Raw genomic sequence first — 16,271 nt, forward strand, 5'->3', positions numbered from 1 at the left:
AAGACGATTACACAACCAGTAGCAGAGTCAGAAGAAGAGTAGGAAAGGGTTGGCTTCTGAGAATCAAGTCCACTCAACTAGGCCACCCTGAGGTTTTGCATAGAATCCTTCAAACTTTGAGAGGAAAGGAATGAAAATAAGTAATCTAAATATCACTGAGCCTCAGGATCAGTCTTATAACCAACTCTTTGTAGGCCAATGTTGTCAACTGTAGGCCAATTGTATGGTTAACTGATTAGTCATACAATCAATACAGCTAAGCACAGAGGTGATTTAATAAAACCTAATTAAACAAAATTTTAGGAAAAGTGTTTTAAGAATTCACTGGTGCTCGTGATTTGTGCCAATAAAAATATATTATAGAGTAAAATTTCTATTTATTTTTCTTTCAATTTTAGTTTGCATGGTTTCAGGTGTGCAGCTTAGTGGTTAGACAATCATATACTTTACATAGGGCTCTGCTCAATATTTCCAGTACCCCAACTGTCACCATACATAGTTATCACAATATTATTGACTATATTCCCTATGTTTTGCTTTTGTAAGAACTCTACTTGAGTAACAGACTCAAGTGGATAAAAACTTTTTCTTGCCCAGCCAGGCATGGCTCAGTGGTTGAGGGTCAACCTAGGATCCAGGCAATCGGGGTTCGATTCCTGGTCAGGGCACATGCCCGGGTTGCAGGCACGATCAATGACTTTTTCAACATTGATGTTTCTATCTCTCTCTCCCCCTCTCCTTTCCTCTCTCTGAAATCAATAAAGATATATTAAAAAACAAAAACAAACCACAACTTTTTCTCACTGAGAGCATTAGAAATAGCTTCAGGAAGGGCTCATCATTTGATCTAAGTCTTGGAGGTTGGGAAAGAGTCTATTAAAAAGCTGTGGTACATTTATACAATGAAATACTATGCAGCAGTAAATAAGAATGATCTCTTACCGTTTGGAAGAGCATGAATGGACCTGGAGAATATTGCTCTAAGCAAAATAAGCCACTCAGAGAAAGACAAATATCACTTGATCTCACTCACATGTGGAATCTAATGAACAAAATAAACTGATGAACAAAATAGACTCAGAGACATAGAAGTATGGAATAGACTGACAAATCTCAAAGGTAAGGTGGGGGTGCAGGGTGGGGATGAGGTTGGGGAGAAGAGATTAACCAAAGAATTTATATGTGTAACCCATGGACACAGCCAACAGTGTGTTGAAGGCCAGGGGTGGGGGTGGGGGTGGGGGGGACAGGGTAGAGGAGTCAATGGGGAAGAAAAGGGGACATCTGTAATACTTTCAACAATAAAGATAAATTTAAAAAAGAGACATTTTAGAAAAAAATAGGTTATATCACATGTGAATGAAAGGACTCTAAATGATTAATAATAGAAAAATTTATCTAAATTAAGGAAGAAATTTGAACAATAGAGTGAAACAGTATTTTTGTAATGAAAGTTTTATAAATCTCACAGAATAAATGGTTGGAAATAAGAAATGATAGGGGTCAAGAGAACACTTAGAAAAACATTAGAAAATAGAAGAGCATTAAAAAAGATCTGATTTATGAATGTTTTCTTGAAATGTAATAAGAAGATCTGAAGACACTCTGGAGATAGAAACTTTGACTTGAAAAAGATCGCATGCGGGGATAAAAGGAGAGACAATGGTAGAAAAGGACATTACTCCATAACTCGGTTAACTTAGTAGTTATATCCTGAGATATGAAATGAAAAAGAAGAGCAGTCCAGGGAGGTTATGTTAATTACATCTCATAAGCTGGGAAAAATAAATATGGATAGTTTAACTAGAAAAACAAAAACTATAATAAATACCTCTAATTAAGGTCAGGCAAACACACACACACATACAAAACAAAAGCCAGCAAACATACTCGCCCCTGACATGGAAAGGCTTTAAGTAAATATCACATCATGAATGTTTGACTACTGGGGAGGAGATATCAACAGGGAGAAGAGCACAAGTAGCACACAGAATTGTCACAGAGGTAAAGATAAACTGAGTCGCAAGAGAATGTTGCTCAACAATGGACATTATTTAGGAAGGAGGCCTAAGAATAGACTGTGGTCCATTCTGGCAACTTAAAGGTTTTAAATTTCTTATTTAAAATGAATTCATGGACACATAATAAGATTATAGTATTTTGAAGAATTAGTGGAAAATGAGAACTTGGAATCAGAAAAGCTACATTTAATTTTTGAGAAATTTTGTAGTTAAAGATAAAAGTATGATACTTCAATGGGAAGCAAGGTCAAGATTTTTTTTTAGGATATAGAAGAATTGAACATTTCTATTGACCCTTTGTACTGGCAATAGATAAAAGCAGAAGAAAGAAATGGGAAGAATAATTGGGGAAATCCCCAGAGGAGAAAAGAAGCCAAGAACTGAGAGAGAAAATATAAACGTCATCGTAAGAATGAGATGGCTTATGGAAGGAGAAATGTATTGAACTCTATTTTATTCCCTCAAAATAGATTTAATCAATTCTCCATTGATGGTAATAAGAGATTGGGAATTCAAGCTGCCACAATTGCTAGTAACCTAAGTGAAATCATGAAACCAACAGGAGAGTACGTTCTGCAATATCCTAGTTCAGGGCTCTGGCTCCAGTAGGAGACCAGTGAGTTCTGATTCACAAACACTTGTTTTATTTTTGTTGTTATATGCCATGCAGTGGGGAAATAAATGACAGACAGGTTCTAAGCTCAAGGATCAATTTTCTCTTGGTATTCACTACTCAGTTTACGCAGGTCAATAACTGCAGTCCAGTATATGTAGATCAAGCTATGATCTCTAAAATCCAATAATTGTTGTTTGATATTTCTATTATCTTAAGGTACAAACTATTCACAAGCTTTTGTGACAATAGTGTTAAGCCTTTATAAATACTCTATTTTAAAATTTTCATAGACATGCATATATATGTATATTTATAAACTTAACATTGTATATTCCCTGGTTAAATTTCCCAATCTGATCTATAGCCCTGATGGAATATTGAAGTTACTAAGAGTAATTCTGAAAAAAGTCAAGGCAGCCTTCTGAATGGAAAAGCAAACATAGAAGAGGGTTTGGTAAAATAGTGAAAAATATGCTTCAGAGAAAGGAAAGATATCAAATGAAATATAAAATCATGAAGCAATATTAAAAAGCAAACCCAGATTGCCAGATTGAAGCATAACAACATACGTGGAAAAAATCAGCTGGCAAACAGTAGTAGCTACCCCCTCACTGCACTGTGTAACTACTGGCGGTCTCATTGTAGGCGTATGTGCTACAACTCTCTGCACGTCCCCTCACCCCCTGCTCAGTTTTGGGGGGAAGTTGCTCACTCTAAATTTCAATGGAAAGATTTTTAGTGGAACTACTACTTCTGGGTTTTCAACCATCAGGCTCTGAAAATCATAGCCCCCTGGTTCCTTTGCTCACTGCTGAGGTAGGAAGGAACCTTCGACTTACACATGTCAAAGTTCCTCCTCAGGAATTCTCAGACTTTTTAATATATCTTTATATTTTTCTTTTAAGTTATTCTGAGTTATGCCTTTTGTCACTTACAATCTAAACCTCTCTGATTAATAGAATAAAATCAATATAGTTTATTTGCTTGGAATTTAGTGTTAGTTCAGCTTACCTGGGTTTTATGTAAAAATAATCCAGCAAACTCTAATTCTGTATTTATAATGATTAGGGGACAGCAAAGGTTACTATTTGATATGGTGTAAGTAATCTTCTAAATTGAAAATGATAACAAACAAAATTGTAGAAATAATATTTTCCTAAGAAAAGAAAACTGTTTCCAAATAGTTTGCATTCAAAATATGTACCAATTACAAGTAATGCTTGATGTTAAGTACAAAATGTCTCACTGAACACCTACATGGAAATCAGCTTGTATTTTTGTTGAGGGGTGTTTCACAATATACAAACACTTACTTTGTTGTTGTTGTTATGCATAACGAATACATTATTTTAAAATCACCAGACAGTGTTCATTATGTTTAAATTTCTGTTGATGCACACATAGTCCAAAATGAGTGTTCCAGCAGAGGAGACCTCTATTTTAAACTTGATATTTATCTTTTCAGATAATAACCTTCCATTTCCTTACTTATCTGAGAAAATATAAAAAAATATAAAACTGTGTATTTGTCATTACATTTTTAATGATATTTAATATAGATGTAGCATTCTATGTAATATTAGGCCATTTTCATTCAAGAATACTCTTGAAAGATTTTTTTCATGGAAGCAGACATAAAATTAAATCATTTTTAAGTGGAGCATATAGTTTTCCATTATAGTTCAGTTAACCCAGTTCCCTACTAATGGGAATTTAGGTGAACAATCGTCATTTTGGGGCTTGCTACCAACAACAAATGAATCAAATGGTTGCACCTGGTGCTGATTACTCTCATTGTCTACCCTTCCTGCCACTGTCAGCATCCTATGGGAACAATATTCCATGAAGTACACACACACATACACTCCACATACATTCACTATATATCTGAAAGAAATGTAAGAACTCCAAGGTTAAGAAAGACAGTTAACACGTCTAAAATAAACAAGCAAGCACACAAACAAACAAAAACTGGTAAGTTTAAAAAAAGAAGTTGGGTATTAATCTTAATTACTCCAAGACAGCATCAAAAAATTCCTCTCAAAAATAGGATGTTAAATTAAAACTCCCTATGCTAAGAGAAGGACTGAGTCACAGATGGTACTCACGATCTACTTAAAGGTTTTGTGTGTTTCTTTATATTATATACAATTTTTAAAGAGTGATTTGTGAATTGATTTTAGGTAGCTTTAGACTTGTGCTGCAATTGGGATTACTGCCTTAAATGTGCTTTATGCCTGTGATGGTAAATTAATTAAGTATTTGATAAAACTGGTAGATAATATGTAATCTCTTCTGAGGTCCTCATAAAAGCAAGACATTCACCACTGTTACCAAAAGAAAAAGTTATCTGGTGCTTGATGTTATCTTAGAAAAGAATTTGATAACTCTGTAAATAAGTCAAATGCTTCTGAACCGGGTTGAAAAGCTTAACCAATGTGCAACTTCAATGTTTTGGGAATGTTATTTTTTAAACTATCAGTAAGTATTGGTCATTATGTCTAGCTGTCTTGACAACAGCAGATAGTCAATGTGAGCAACAGCAGAACAAAGTCATCTGAAAAACAGAGAACTTAAAAAGCTAAAAAGGGGTGACCATGGCAACAAACAGAAAAATGATGTTCTGGAAGGTTCCAAACATCTGCTCTTGGCATTATTCAAATATTTGTTAAGGAGGGCACTTTGGAAACAATGATCAGACTGATAATCTGTACCATTTGCTGAAGTAGAGCGGGTGCTAAATTTAAAAGATGGAGGTTCAGACTTCAACCAGTCATCTCCCTGCTCTAGGACAAGCCCGCTGTCCAATGATACAGCAGCGCTGGACAAGCGTCTCTGGAACAAAATATCAACGAGAACTTTGGTATCAACCTACATGGACCAGTCTTATTTGTAATGTAAGCAAGGATAAAAGAATTGTAATTTCATGGATAAAATATCTTCTAGACAAAGAAGAATTTTGAATAAGAAAGGAAGTTATTTTATATTTTTCCAAACTGAAAATAAGTACTTAGCAAATTTATCCAAACCAGGGCAATTAACAGAAGCTCAGACTACTGAGTTTTCTCTAAATCAAGAAGATATTGTTCTGCACGCCTTCAATAAATTAAGTCATCTCAGAATCTATTATATTTATGAGATATAAAATCTATCTTTTATGCTCTCCTGTTTTAGATTTAATATATTCTGTATTACAGAAGCTGTAGAACATTTTATGAATTTGAACAGATGTTTCTGTTAATATAACACAGTTGAGTTATTTAATCTAGCATCATGGTTTCCACAGAAGTGATCTTAAATGCACCTCAATAAGGATATGAATGGCTTAGTTTAATTACATTTAATGAAATGTCAGAAAGCTATTCATTACCCAGAGACATGTAAAATAAAATATCTTATAGTTTTCATAAATTTAAATTTTTGGTGTAAAGTATTTCATGTTTATTATACAAATTAAGGTCTGTTAAATCAGAAACAAAATGTTATCTGTTAGTATTCAAAACATAAATACATATATTTTAAGGACAAACAAAAGAGTTGGTATTCTTTTTCACACAAAAATTTTAACTGTTTCTTATAAGAATGCATTAAAACTAAAAAAGCAGATTTACAGTATAATAGGTTAAAATTCAAAACAAATATCAAATATAAAAATCAACTTTTACCAACTAAAATAAATTATCAAAGAAACTACAAAGTACTAAAAAATAGTGTGCCTTAAAGCACATTTTGCTATTCTCTACACCCAATGCAAGATTTGCCAAAATCTGAAAGATGAAACTTTTTTCAACCCTTCTGCAACTGTTAAGAAAAGTTGAAATCTTGCCCACCAACCTAGAAGTATGTTTTTTGTTTGTTTTTTAAAATGTTGCTTCTCAGATTTAAGGCTGCAGAAGATGTGCCTGACTTTTTTCTGCTTGAAGATTTACTTAGTGATGTTGGATCCAGTTTTTCTTTCATCTCTATAAAGTGAACCAAAAGAAATTTAACTACAAATGTGGATTTAATTTGCAGACTCTTAAAAATATTTATTTCTTCATATAATTATGTGACCTGCACTGCACTAGGCCCTTTAAGGACTATCTTTTATAATGCATTATATAATGTATATGTATGTGTAAATATAATATTTATAATTAAATATATATAACTCAATACAGTGCCTGAAAAATAGAATACTATGTCAGTATAGTAAATTTATTCATTCTGGCTATTATGAACTATATGTGTCAAGTCTAATAAATTTTTTCTATCTTGTGTTCATTTTAAGATGCTTTTCTGCAATATCTCTTTTTTTATTTTGAATTATTTTGCTTAATTATAGATGTTAATAGCAATCATTATAAGTTTAGGATATTTCTTGTTAAAAGTTGTATTTATAATAAAGAATTAAAATCATTAAAAAAAATTTATGCTAGTCCTCTCTAAACCTTCTGGATTGGTGAAACTGAAAGTATCTAGAAACAAAATGTATGTTTGAAAAGTATAATGCTTAAAAAATATGAAATCTTGTATATAATGGACTAGGAATTTTCATGAACATGAGTAACCCCAAAAGATCAAGAATTTGAAAACTTAAGCTTCAAAGTCAACTCATAACCTTTTATTTCAAACATTTATAATTATTAAAAAGTCATGTTATTTATTGAATTTATAATACATAAATATCCCCAGTTTCTTCAACAAATATTCTTTATGTTGTGTGCCTCAAACTTTGAGGCAACAGTTTTCAGCTTGAACAAAAGGTCAGGTTTCTTTGGCAGAGTTGCACTAAGGTTAAGTGTTAATGTGTGCTATAAAAAGTCATGGGAACAGGTTTTTTAAATTTTATTTTATATTTTTATTGATTTCAGAGAGAGGAAGGGAGAGGGAGAGAGACAAACATCAATGATGAGAGAGTCACTGATCGGCCGCCTCCTGCACACCCTGACTGGGGATCGAGCCCGCAGCCCGGGCCTGTGCCCTGACCGGGAACCAAGTTGTGATCTCCTGGGTCCTAGGTTGATGCTCAACAGCTGAGGCCATGCCCGGCCAGGCAATGGGAACAGATTTTATACAACGACTAGGCATGTTTGTTTCTTTTGAAAGGTGTAACAAAAGAGCACGTTCTATACCTTCATTCCTTAGCAAATGGTATGTGTGTGGTAACGTTGCTGCTTGTTTAATAATGACGAGGAAATGATTCTAGAAATGCCACGCTGACCTGAAATTCAGAATTCACTTTCAGAATTTCACATGCTAACGCTGCGAAATGTTGTCTATGCCCCAACGCTACTCAACATTGAAGAGAGAGAAAAAAAAATAGGCTTTTAATGAATCCTAGGAAGAAGGAATATGAAGCCAACCAATCACAGTTAACCAAAATATACATTTATCAAAATCTGTCTTGGTATTTGGTTCAACTTTAATGTCTTGATCTCTTGGGTTTATCATATTAATGAAAAATAAGGCAAATATTAGTAGCTCCTACTGGTTTTTATGTTTCTAAAACATGAGTGGCATTACAAATCCTTAGGGTACAGGATGGTTTTATTCTACTGCCTTAGAAGAACTGATTAGCTTATAGAGTAGGATGATTTGTGCCTCTAATGTAGTTACATTTATTCAGCACTAAAGAAAAAAATCACTCTTGGGATTTCTGTAATAGTTTTAATTAATCCCACCATGCTTTGGTAGATAATTTATGGGACAGTAATAGAACCCAACAAGTTTCCAATTCCACATACACAAAATAGTCACTTAGTATTTCTATTACTGATGTAATTTATTTTCTTAAAGGTAAAGAAATGTTAACCAAGGGCAGCTTTTAAGTCAACGTAACAGATTGGAGCAAAGTAATATTTGTGGAAAAAAATCCACATGGCCAGTTGGGAAGTGTACTCTTGTATTCCTTAGACATGATATAGATCCAGTCTGAGATAAAGAAAAATATAATTGAAAGGCAGATTTTGTTTTATTGACCTTTGAAGATATGAAGGAGAATTATGGTTTTAAACTTTCTTTCTAGAGTTTTGTTTAAAAAATAAATCAATAAAAGCAGATTCTTTGCTTCACTAGAAAATATATATGTATTATTATATAGTCCCCTTTACATATAGTCCCCCCTAGATTAGGATTTATTGTTAATTGTCTAGATATTTCCCAAAAGTTATTAAAATAATTGATATCATTAGCCTTCTTCTAGTTTCTGCAGGTATTATAAAATCAGACAGCTCATCTCACCCACACCTTGTGCACCAAATCAAGAAAAAAATCAAAGTACTGTTAAATAAACTTGGCTTCTCTTTTCTATTCCTTTTGTAAAAAGTGACTGTTTATGTAAATCTAGATGATAAATGTCAAGGGACTCTGAAGTTATTTTTGCAGGCAGAGATGAGACCTGTCAAAGCATTATGACAGACACATGAGTGTTGGGATATGAATGGATAAGATAGAGGTATCGTTAAAACGTTGCTAATATTAAAGTGGGTTGAATATTTCTTGAATCACCTTAGCTCACTTCTTATCCTGGATTTCCAATATCTGGGAGCTAATGTATAGTTTAAGTATAATTCTCATTCATGGGAATATTTGCATATAATCTTATACTACCATACTTAGTCTGCATTTTTAACTTTAGATAAAATGCAATTATGAAATGAGGATAATTATTTATATATCAATAAAGAAGATTTTTTAAATAAATGAAAATTTCTTCAAGTTATAAATTACATGTTGACAGATTCCATTATAGGCAATATAGAATTTTAAAATGTAACTTCTTAAAGATATATAATTAACTATACTCTTAAATCATATTGGGTATATTATGCTGATTTAGTATGCTTTGGAAAAAGCTAATAGATGTTTTTCAGCCAATTATTTTATTTATTTTTTGAATAAAAATATATGTATACTAGAGAAATGTTTGAAAAAATTCAAGCAATAAAAAGTAAAAGTTCCTTAGTAAACTATAACCAATTCCATGAACCTCCCAGATATGGTCACTTTTAATAGTTTGGTGTATATTTATTTATACACATACATATACACATCTATCTATCTATTTATCTATACTCTATGTACCAATACATGTAAGTATAGATATATACTTGCATTTATAAATATTTTTCCTTTAATGGGGTTATATTGCATATATGCTTTTCAGCTTTTTTTCACTTAACTATAAGAAATATGAAACTCTATCCATACCATTACCTTTAGATCTGCCTCCTTTTTAATGGCTGCACAATATTCCATTGAATAAAAATCCTATCTTACATCATACATAAAAAATAACTCGAAACAGATTAAAGACCTGAATGTAAAACCTCCAATTACAAAACTAAAAGAAATTATGGGCAGTAAGCTCCTTCACATTGGCCTTGATGATAGTTTTTCTGGATTTGATACTAAAAGCAAAGGCAATGAAAGCAAAAATTAAAAAGTGTAAGTACATCAAACTAAGAAGCTTCTACAAAGCAAAGGAAACTCTCACAAAATGAAAAGGCAACCTACTGAATGGAATATGTGAAAAATCAAATGTTTGATAAATATTAAAAATATATTTATACACTCATACAAGTTAATTAAAAAAATGTGCAGAGGACCTGAATAGACATTTTTTCAAAGAAGACATATAGATGTACAATACATACATAAAAAAGGTGCTCAGTATCAATCATCAGGGAAATGTCAATCAAAACTAGAAGGTCATATCACCTCACATCTATTGGCTATTATAAAAAGATAAGAATGGCTATTATAAAAAGTTAAGAAATAACAAGTATTGGACAGGATATAAGAAAAAAAAAAAGGAACCCTATGCACGTTGGTGGGAATATATTTTGATGCAGCCACTATAGAAACAGTATAGAGGTTTCTAAAAAAAACTAAAATAAAAAAATATAGTATCTAATAATTAATACATTAAAAAAATAACAGAACAGACATCAAGAAAACTGAAAGCAGGAAATTATCAGAGAAATTCAACAAAACCAAAGCCTATTTTTTTTTTTTTGAAAAGTTCAATAAAATCAATAAACCTTTAGCCAGGCTATGAGAAAAAGAGAGAGCACAAATTATTAATATCAGAAAGAAGAAAATCATTATAGGCCTAATGGATATTGAAGTGATAGTAAAGGAATATTATAAGTAATTCTATATCCACATACTTTATAAAATAAATGAAGTGGACCAATTCTTTGAAAGACAATCTGTCAAAACTCCCTCAGGAAAAACAACTGGATAGGTCGAAATCCTTCAGAAAAATTGAATTATTAATGAATAACTTTCCAAAACAAAAAATGCCAGGCCTAGATGTATTCACTACTGAATTCTACCAAACATTTAAGGAAGAATTCATACCAATTTTCTACAATCTATTTTACAGTATAGAAAGGAGGCATTTCTTAATTCATTTTATGATTCTAGCATTAGTCTAAAATTAAGTGAAATATAGACACTATTGAAAAGGAAAGCCACAGATTTACTTTTCTCATAAACGCAGATTCAAAAATCCTCAATAAAATAATAGAACATCAAATTCAACAATGTGTAAATAGGATTGTGGATCACAACCAAATATGATTTATCCCAGGTATGCAATGCTGATTCAGCACTTGAAAATCAATTTATTTACATAATAAATTAACAGGCTAATGAAGACAAAGAACATGATTATATCAATATATACAGAATAAAAAACACTTGCAAAATCTAAACACCCAACATTGTAAAATTCCAGGAAACAAAGGATGTGAGGACATTCTCAAATTTATAAACATCTACAAAATACCTACAGCAAATGTCATACATAATGTGAGAAACTTGAAGCAGTTCTGCTAAGGTCATGATCAAGGACGCCTGTTACCACTGCTTTTAAACACCATAGTAGAAGACTTAGCTAATGCAGTGAAACCAGAAAATGAAACAAAAGGGTACACACATTTGGGAAGGAAGAAATAAAACTCCCTTTGTTTGCAAATGACATGATCATCTATGGAGAAAATCTGAAATATTCTACAAAAACTCCTCAGACTCATAAGTGATTATAGCAATGTTGAAGTTACAATGTTATTAAAAAGTCAATAGCTTTCCTACATACCAGTGATAAAAAAGTAGAATTTAAAATTAAAAGCACATTGCCATTTTATATTAGCACCCCAAATTATGAAATATAGTACTTCTCCTTAATCTGTACAGGGTACATTCCAAGACCCCCAGTAAATGCCGGAGACCATGGTTGTACCAAACCTTATACAGGCTGTTTTTTCTGTGGAGAAAGTAAGAAGATCAGTGGTTTCCTGGAGTTGGGGGAAAGGAGGAATGAACAGGCAAGGCATGAAGGAGTTCGATAGATGTCGTTAGACAATTTTCAAACCCATAAAATGTGCAATATCAAGAGTGAACTCTATTGAAAACTGGACTTTGAGTGAAACTGACAGGTCTGTTCATCAGTATTAACAAATATCCTACCATGGTGTGGGGATGTTTATGCATATGTGGAAGCAGAAAGTATATGAGACTCTGTACTTCCTCCTCAAGGTCGTTTTGAACCTAAAACAACTCTAATAAAATAAAGTCTAGCAGTAAAAAAAGAGAGAGAATTTGATGAGAGACATTTAAAGATCAGGAATATTTAAACGAATATGCAAATAGAGCAAAACTGTTCTACAGGTCCAGAGATAAGAGTTATTCTGCACTGCTGTCAGTTATCTATAATTTAAAGAGTTCTAACTAGTCTCCATTGTATCAGAATCAGATGATCCTAAAAAATACCCTCTATCTTTTAAAAATTGCACTGAAACACAAATACCATCCTACCCTGGGTCTGTCTTATAGTTTATATAGAGTCAGTTCCAGGAGGGAAAATGAGTAGCTCATGCTGACTCCCCTGTTTACGAGAGTAAGAATTAGAGGGGGGAACCACTTTGCTTCAGTAACTTCTGAAAATTTATCATTATTTCTCTCCTGCGTTTGGTACCCTTTCTTGTTTTCCATCATATTATGGAATATTTTTCTTTGAAAAAATGCAAAAATAATAGCGACATTTTTTCCAGTCTTCTAAGGGATAGAAATTCATATTCTGTACATCACCTTTAAAAGAATTAACCAAGTATTTATTTTTAAACTAATTTCCTCTTTTAAAAAAATGAAGCACCAATATGAATAAACTTTTCGACATAATCTGATAATTTTGGATTTTCCACATTTTAAAAAATGCTATGTATGGCATTAAGATGGAAAGACTTAAATTTTACATTGATAAACAGTCTTAGGACTGAATGAATATATTTTACATAAATAAAAATGGTTATATATTCTTTTTAAAAAAATGTTTTTATTGACTTTAGAAAGAGAGGAATAGAGAGTGGGAGAGTGGGAGAGAGAGAGAAACATCAATGTGAGAGAGAAACATTGATCTGTTGCCTCCCCCACCAGGGACCAGGGACCAAACCCACAACCTGGGCATGTGCCCTGACTGGGATTCGACCCGGGGACCTAAGCCACACCAGCCAGGGCTGGTTATATATTCTGAATCCTATAAGTTTTCAAATCTATTATCAACCTGACATATTATATATTTAACATCATCATGTGATGATCCAACATTTGCTTGACTCAGTTAATGCATTTTATAATTTTAGTTTCAAAATATATATATATTAGTCATAAATGCTCATGGTCTTTACTAGCTTGCACATTTGATTTTAATCACTTAATGTAAATGTACTCCTGTTATCAAGTATGCAAATGAAACCATAATTTGCATTAATGGGAAAAACTCATGCATATAGAAATAGTGAAAGGCACATGAGACTTTTAAAAGGGAGAAAGAATATCACACAAATTATGTGGCATATTGGTCACCATAACTGTATGTTTTTTGGAGCGTAATAATCATTCTAGACGATTTCTTTGTCAGTTAAGTCCTGGCAAATTACTATCTTATGTCCTTTCTGCAACTATCTTTCACTATTCCCCAAACTCACTATTCCGCAGTATGAGAATGATACAGGATCACATCATTGAGTTTGCTTTTCTGATGCTAATCTCTACAGCTAGATGAAAAAACAAACCTTAAAGGAAAAAAAAAAAGAATAGAAGCAATGTTTAGAAAGCCTAATCCAAAGATAGTGCTGACTTGATTTTTTCTTATTTAAATGCAAATACTTTATCTTGCTGAAACATTCACTTTTCATTTCACAGGCAATTACTGACTGCACTGCTGTGCCCCACACCTCAGTTGTCAATAATGTGCTATTTCAACCATAGGGAGAAATTATTCTTTAACTGTTGTAACCAGACTATTTTGGGATGCGTTAGCGTCATCCCCTTCCATGTCACAGGCTCCCGCGCACTCAAATTCCAATCGGCTTTGTGACCACTGCGGTCAGTTCTACTCAAGGTACCTGACCATAGGTAAGGTTTCCGAGGCAAGGACTTCAGCTCTGAATATTCTCCATCTATGTCAAGCGTCCCCTCCGCCTGTCCTAAATGTGAGCTATTCTACCATCCATCTTTCAGCTTCGTCAGTGCCTTTGTCAGCGCTCCCAGGAAATGCTATGCTCTGCGAAGTACACATAGCATTTACTTAGTGTAGACTTCATTAGATGACTGTTTTTCATGAAGGGAGGAGATACATTTAGGAGGATTGTGGATTTTTTGAGACAGGTGCTTATAGTACAGCTTTTATATAGATGCCACTCATATGTGAAAATACCAAATGATTCCAATTTAAAGGGTGAAATAATCCAATGAATTTAGAGTTCTTTCTTATAAGTTGAATTAGCAAAGAGAACAGAAATGTAGGGGGAGAGAATAAAATAGCTTCCCTTCAGACTTAAAGAAAATGAATTTTTAAGTTTAATTAAACAGGGCACTATTGTATATCATGATGAGTATCTTCGTTAATACAAAGAAAAGGTTCTCAGAAAAAAATAGGCTTTCAGAATGGCAATATGAGCTGAAGTGGATGATGATGATAATGATGATTATGGTGATATAACTAATATCAGATAGGTACAGCATTGTATTAAGTACTATATACAATTTTGAATGGTTCATTTCATCCTCTCAAATTTTCATAGCAACAACTGAAAGAACAAGAGAGAGAATTGTTTTGCCCATGGATTATGTGTTCCCAAGTTTCTGTGAGCTTGCAGTGCCTCCACCCCTGAGCCAATCATTGTTCCAGGTTAGACTGACAGACAAGCTCCTTCCCCCAGGGATTTGGGGGAGTAGGCCAGTGGTTCCCTGGGGAGTGTAAAGATGCAGCTTCCCCGTGAAGCTGTCCAGATGACCAGGCTTATGATGTCTGGCCTTCCCTTTTCTTTCTTCCTATTATTAATATTAGCTACCTAGTTACGGAGGTAACAAAATGAATGAAGTTTCATGGAGGCGGAGGGTAGAGTGCGGTTGCCAGGCACTGGGGGGGTTGGAATGGGGAGTTTATGTTCCGTGCCCACAAGAAAGTTCTGGACGTGGACAGCAGTGGATGTTGCACAACAACATGAATGTACCTAATGCCACTGAACTTTATACTTAAAAATGGTTAATTCTGTTATGCATATTTTACCACAATAAAATAAGAATAGTGTTTCTATAAAGGCTAAAAATAAAATGGGCAAAGGACCTGAATAAACACTTCTCCAAAGAGGACATACAGATGGCCAACAGACATATGAAAAGATGCTCAGTGTCACTGATCATCAGAGATGCAAATGAGAACCACAATGAAACATCTCCTCACGCCTTTCAGAATGGCTGTTATCAATAAATCCACAAACAACATGTTAGTGCGGACGGATAGAAAAAGGAGCCCTTGTGCACTGTTGGTGGGAATGCAGGTGGGTGCAGCCACTGTGGAAAGCAGTATGGAGTGACCTCAAAAAATAAAAAATGGAGCTGCCTCATGACCCAGAGATTCCACTTCTGGGGATACATCTGAAGAAACCCCAAACACTAATTTGAAAGAATATATGCACCCCTCTGTCCATTGCAGCATTATTTACAATAGCCAAGATTTGGGAGCAGCCCAAGTTCCCATGAGTAGAAGAGTGGACAAAAAAGTTGTGGTCCATGTATACAATGGAACACCACTGGGTAGGAAGGAAGTCTTACCCTCTGAGGCAGTGTGGGGAAACCTGGAGAACATTATGCTAAGTGAAGTGAGCCAGTCAGGGAGAGGCCAGGACCACGTGATTTCACTCACATGTGCAATATGATGAACAAAATAAACAAAAACCAAAATAGAAACAGAGGTATAGACAGATCTGAGGTTTTTTGTTTGCTTGCTTGTTTTTCCTGAAAAGAGTGAGAAGAGGGCTTATGTGATGCTCTAGAAAAAAAGGAAGGGATATGGTGCATGATTTGGTTACAGTAAGAGTTTTGATTCTAGCCTTTTCTTACAACTATTGCATCTTTATACCTCTTAAACCATTTTAATGAACAGTAGCTTTCTTCTTAATTGACAGAGAACCATATATTACCAAATTTAAGGAACAAACTTATTCAGAACACTGAATCCTAAATGAGATCCTTACTTTAGTAATAGAGGATCTTTATAAAACACAAACAAAACACACACACACACACACACACACAAAAGTACTCTATAGATAGCCTCCCTATTTCTCATTCTGGAGTTCTAC

The sequence above is a fragment of the Miniopterus schreibersii genome, assembly GCF_964146895.1.
Source record: "Miniopterus schreibersii genome assembly, chromosome: 13".
In the NCBI taxonomy this organism is placed as follows: Eukaryota; Metazoa; Chordata; class Mammalia; order Chiroptera; family Miniopteridae; genus Miniopterus; species Miniopterus schreibersii.